This window comes from Pantherophis guttatus, chromosome 8, assembly GCF_059756535.1.
Source record: "Pantherophis guttatus breed Tessera chromosome 8, ASM5975653v1, whole genome shotgun sequence".
Lineage (NCBI taxonomy): Eukaryota > Metazoa > Chordata > Lepidosauria > Squamata > Colubridae > Pantherophis > Pantherophis guttatus.
Window position 1 is genome coordinate 79,142,557 of NC_142070.1, and position 5,961 is coordinate 79,148,517.

General features: G+C 38.2%; 1 protein-coding gene across 4 annotated transcripts in view; it reads right to left on the reverse strand.

The window, feature by feature from the left end:
* SMIM14 (small integral membrane protein 14) overlaps positions 1–5,961 on the reverse strand; it is a 39,652-nt gene that overhangs the window by 33,320 nt on the left and 371 nt on the right. For 2 of the 4 annotated variants that reach the window (XM_034424814.3, XM_034424815.3), the window contains exon 2: positions 707–811. The gene's annotated coding sequence lies outside the window, so the exon portion shown is untranslated. Of the gene's footprint in view, positions 1–706; positions 812–961; positions 1,137–2,059; positions 2,290–5,961 lie in introns of those variants that run through there. The other 2 variants (XM_087875435.1, XM_034424816.3) reach the window with 2 other exon arrangements.

Genomic DNA, 5,961 nt, shown 5'->3' on the forward strand with positions numbered 1-5,961 from the left:
AATAAGACCTCCCCTGATAATAAGCCCAATCGGGCTTTTGAGAGCATGCGCTAAAATAAGCCTCCCCCTGAAAATAAGCCCTCCCCGAAAATATTTAAACACAGAGCTGGAAATCAGGTAAGACGGCAAGAGGAGCCCCGTCTTGCTCCACGTGCCCCAAAATAATAAGACTGCCCTGAAAATAAGACCAAGCGCTTATTTCGGGGTTCACAAAAATATAAGACCGGGTCTTATTTTGGGGGGAACACGGTAGTTTGGCAATGTTCTCACAACCTGTTAAACTGAATTAGTTTCTCTACCAAAGTAACCCAATGTTTTAGCTTGCACAACAGTCAGGGGTATAAATTAAGCCAGCTTAGTCACCAAGCCAATCAATGCCAGCTTTCCATAATGCTATGCTATTATTTAACTTATTTTGCAAGGGGATGATGGGAGAGGAACACGACAACACCGATCAAATCCCTACCACTCTGCTGAGGGAGCCTTGGAGATAGGGAATTGAAGTCATTAGCATCATATTTAAAGGCAACTCATTCACTTCTCGGTAATGGATGCAATAAGAGGTCAGATGATCAGCCACTGAGTGAAACCTGCTTTACACAGTGCATCAAGACAGGGGTTTTCAGATTTCAATCCCCCACCCCCCCCAGGCTACGGAACCTGATAGCTAAAATAAATAAAAAATTCCCAGATGAACAAAACTCACTGTATCCAAGTGAATGCTGGATCTTTTTTGCCCTTCAGGTCCCAAGTAATTCCATCAAATTCTTACATCATCCAAAGGTCCCCAAGAATGGCATTTGAGAAAACCCTGCAATAAAAGACATAATAAGATTTATTTTGGACTGCTAATGTTTTAGCAGACCTATCTCATCCAACCTTGCACTTGTGGGAAGATCCACAAACAAGTGAGCAATTGGGCAAGTGTTTTACCTGGCTGAATCCTAGGCAGTTTACTTACCTTTAAGGTCTTTGGTCCTCTCTGAGCTTGGCTGCTTTCTTGCAGATGTTTTATTACCCAGGTAGGTAGCATCATCAGTGCTAGAAGGAAATGGGGCTTGCTCTCTTTTTATATACAAAGGCTTGCCTCGTCTGGGTTGGTGGGAGCGTTCTTGGTGGTTCTTGGGTAATGAAACCTTTGCAGGAAAAACAATGAAGCTCAGAGAGCACTGAGGACCTCTCAAAATATAGCCAATATTTATGAGCTTTGAGACGCGTTTTAGACCTGTAAATTCACAATCTGAATCTGCTGATGGCTAGAAATTTACATTACTGTGACCCTAGGTTTCCCGAACTGCAGGGTTGTATAAATAAAGTTTTAATTTAAAAAAAGAAATCTGACTGAAGACTTTGTTGGTTTTGCCAAAGAAATATCAATACAGCTTTATTCAACTGAAATATTTTAAACTTATTTACAAAAGTTGTGTCTTCAATGATCAATTGAACTAATAATATAGAGTATCTTGCCAAAGTACTATGGCAGCTACATTTTAGTCCATATAATATAGCATTTTACTTTTTAACTACAGTAACTCCTATCAAGAAGCCCAACATACTCCTTCAATTTTTTTCATTTCATTACAAAGAGCCAATCTACTCCTTCCTTTTCTGGATTTCAGGAGACCAGTTAAGATTTGGTTATTTCATCAAGCACCAGAGGGTGGCATGCTACAACTGAAGGTTTGAATTTGCTGGATACATCTTTTGGTATATATTTTGTATAACTTTGATACTGTATTTAATTATTTTTGAGAGGATATGACTTGGTGATGTTTCAAATAAGAGCATTTTGAGTACGTAGGCTGATACCCAGGATAAATAGTAGTGGGAAATTACTCTATAATCTGCAGCTGTGATTTAACTAAGATTTAAGTCCAACTCAAACAAGCATTCTGGTTAATGAAACACCCCAAAAAGTGTCCCTTGCTTTCACTGAGCCAACGTTCTCTGCCTCTACTTATAAGTTTTAGATTTAGTAACTGGTGGCATTTCTATTTCTGGCAATGATTTCAACAAAACATTTGCGGTATCTGTTGATTAATGTTGCGTATTACGGTACCTTGGAGGCATTTTGGTCTACTCCTCTTAAAAAACAGCTTCAATGCTCGCATGAAGTGCCCATTTAAGGTAATGTCATAAAATTTCAGTTTGGTTATTATAGTTAGGGCTTCCGAATCGTGAAATTTCTGCTTCTTCAGCTATTCTGGTGGATTTGTGTCTTTAGGTCATTGTTATACTATATGACTCACTCATGCTTTCAGTTCATGGGTAGAAATCAACATTCTTCTGTAGAATTTCCTGGTACAATCTAGAATGCCACGATTGTAAGCCATTTGTGTCCTGAAGCTTGCAAGGGCATTTTTATTCACATGGTTTGCAGGTGAGGAAGTTCTTTTATTGAAATTTAATATTTTGTTCATTCAAGCACTTCTCTCACTAGTGCCAGAAAGTTCCACTTTTCTATCTCCTGTTTTAATACTCTGCTGGATTCATTTAGATGGCCTTTAACTTGAAATAAGTGGCCATATATACTTTTGGGAAGCAGTTTCTGCTTTTGCATCCTCCCATATTTTCCTTGTGGTGAGCCCATGGAACAATGACATCAGGCAATACAAGAATAGCCTGCAGATTCTTTACGATTATACCTTATTTTGGGGGGTAATTTTTACTGGATGACAGCTCCTGTAAAGGATGACAATTGTTTTCATTTCCTCTGTTTACGCTTGTTTGTCTGATTGCAAAGGCTTTAAAAATGATTTATAGGCCTTTCCAGCCTCATTATTTCTGAGATTTACAAAAATCTGTTTTGATCCGAGCATGGTACATTTCCATAAACCCATGGCACGAAGAGCAGACAATCACCTTGCCAATCTATAAGGATGTTGTTCTTTTCTGAGGCCCCTGAAATCAACATCATTTAGTCATCTAACTGAATGAAACCTCTGACTCAATTTACCTCCTAAGAGCGTTCATTACTGTTATAGATATGACACACTACACAAGTGTGGGCTTGTTTAATCAGGAGCATGAGTAGAACTCAGCTCTTTCCCAAGTTTTTGGGTTGGGGTACTTGATGTTCCTCTTTAAGGTTCTGGGTGAGGTGGGAAAATGTTTTTCTAATTTGTTCTCCTGGGACAGTATTTTTCTTTTCATAGGTAATATTTTCTTTTTTCATTTTGTGAAACTGCCAAGGTCATTTTACAGAACTGAGTTTGATGGACTAGAAATATGAACCAGTAATAGATGAATTTTCAATGACACTATAGGTCCTGGAATTCCATCTATTTTTTAAAGTGTGGCTCTATGCTGATGCACACTGTATAATCGAGAAAGCTAAAGATTACAAAAAAAAGAAGCCAGTGTGTGCTTCACTGATTATAGAAAGGCCTTAAATTATGTCAGTCATGTCAAGTTGTGATATTTGTTTAGAAAAATGAGAATCCCAAAATCTCATTACCTTCATGCGAAACCTATAAGTATGAGTAGAGAACATAGAGAAATGGATAGGCTCCATGTTGGCAAAAGCGACAAACTGTATGCTCTCCCCTTATTTTTTTTTTCCCTCCATTCTATATTTATATGAATATATGTGAAGGGAAACCTGATTGGGAAAAAACAGCATGGTTTTCAAATTGGGAGAAGAAACATCAATGACCAACACTTTGCTGATGACACTAATGTGATGGCCAAAAATGCAGGATCTGCAGCCTCTAGTAATAAAAGTCAAGGGACACAGTGAAAAAAAATGGGACTAAGATTAACTAGAAAGAACATCAACTAACGAAACAGGTACAACTACTGTCTTAAAACCGGTAATGAAGATATCAAAGTGGTAGACAGCATATACATTTTAGCATCAACCATCAACCATAAAGGAATAAGCAATCAAGAAGGTCTTGGAATATTCAAAGGTCACGATTCGAAATAACAATCATTTAAAAAAAAAAGATAGGACGAGACAGGAATCGATTTTGGGTGGCAGAGAAGCTCCTGTAGATTAAAGAAATACATAAGCCCTTGTAAAGACTATCACTTGGCCTTTGAACAACCGCAAACTTGGAGGGAAAAGGCAAAATCTTTGCCTTCTGAAAAGAGCCTGGAAAACCTGGCTTTGCCAATTTGACTTGCTGTCCCAAGGGTATTTATCCAGTTCTGGTAGCAGCTAGTCAATTGAGCCTAAAACCTCTGTTGCAGGCGCCTTGGTGGCGCAGCGGACTAAAGTGCTGTTAAGTAGCATTTAGCTGCCAGCTGCCTGCAATTACTGCAAGTTCAAATCTCACCAGGCTCAAGGTTGACTCAGCCTTCCATTCTTCTGAGGTAGGTAAAATGAGGAGCCGGACTGTGGGGGCAATAAGCTGACTTTGTATAAAAAGAACACCGCTTTGGGGGGGGGGGGCGAAAGCCCTATTAAGCAGATATTTACAAAAGTATGAAGGCTATTGCTTAACGCATTGTAAGCCGCCCTGAGTCTCCAGAGAAGGGTGGCATATAAATCGAACCAATAAATAAATAAATAAATAAAGGCAGAGATCTCTGTAATGGTAGTTTAATACTCTGACGATGTCAGCAGATGGCTGATGAAAGCTTAGTAAAATAAAATTTTAATTCTTTTAAAAGTTTAAAATCTTAAATTCCGGAGTTCGCAGTATGTCTGCTTCTTTTTTTACTAATATACCTGGAACTCATAAGTCTTGGTGTATTCGGGTCTTTTCCCGTGTAAAATTAATCTTACACGGGAAAAGACCCAAATACACCAAGACTTACATACCTGTACCCGTGAAAATCTACGAAAACAAATATATATAAATATATATATATATAAAATATATATATTTACTTATCATCTCAACTTAAAACTACGCCGACTTCAGTCTGACCTAAGCATACTACATAAAATTATCTGCCACAACGTCCTTTCTGTCAATGACTACCTCAGCTTCAACCACAACAATACACGAGCACACAATAGACACAAACTCAAAGTAAACCGCACCAAACTAGATTGCAGAAAATACGATTTCAGTAACAGAGTGGTCAACGCCTGGAATGCACTACCTGACTCTATAGTTTCTTCACCAAACCCCCAAAACTTTAACCTTAAACTATCTACTGTGGACCTCACCCCATTCCTAAGAGATCTGTAAGGGGCGTGCCATAAGCACACCAGCGTGCTTACCGTCCCTTTCCTAATATTCCTTTTTACTTACTCTTTTCATGTATTCAAATTATGTTTATATTTTTACCTGTTATCTTATACCCTGTTTTCCCCGAAATAAGACATTCCCCTGATAATAAGCCCAATCGGCCTTTTGAGCACATGGCAATAAGGCCATAATGCTTATTTCAGGGTAAAAAAAAATAAATAAGACAGGGTCTTATTTTACGGAAAACACGGTAGATACAGATGATAGATAAATAGTAAGATAGATAGATAGTAAGACAGATAGATAGATAGATAGATAGATAGATAGATAGATAAACAGATACAGATAGAGATAAATAGATATAGGTTAGATAGATAGATAGATAGATAGATAGATAGATAGATAGATAGATAGATAGATAAACAGATACAGATAGAGATAAATAGATATAGGTTAGATAGATAGATAGATAGATAGATAGATAGATAGATAGATAGATAGATATAGATAGACATAGACAGATACCCTGTTTCCCCCAAAATAAGACATTCCCCTGATAATAAGCCCAACCGGGCTTTTCAACGCATGGCAATAAGGCCATAATGCTTATTTCAGGGTTCAAAAAAAATATAAGACAGGGTCTTATTTTCGGGGAAACACGGTATATGCTTGACAAATAAACTTATGATTATGATGATTATTCTCCCAATACACACAGAGACAAATACACGGCCCTGCCTGCCAGCGCTGGCCATCTCCACCGCCACCACCCCCCCACTACCCACCCACAAGTCTTTCAGAGGGCAGTTGCACCCAC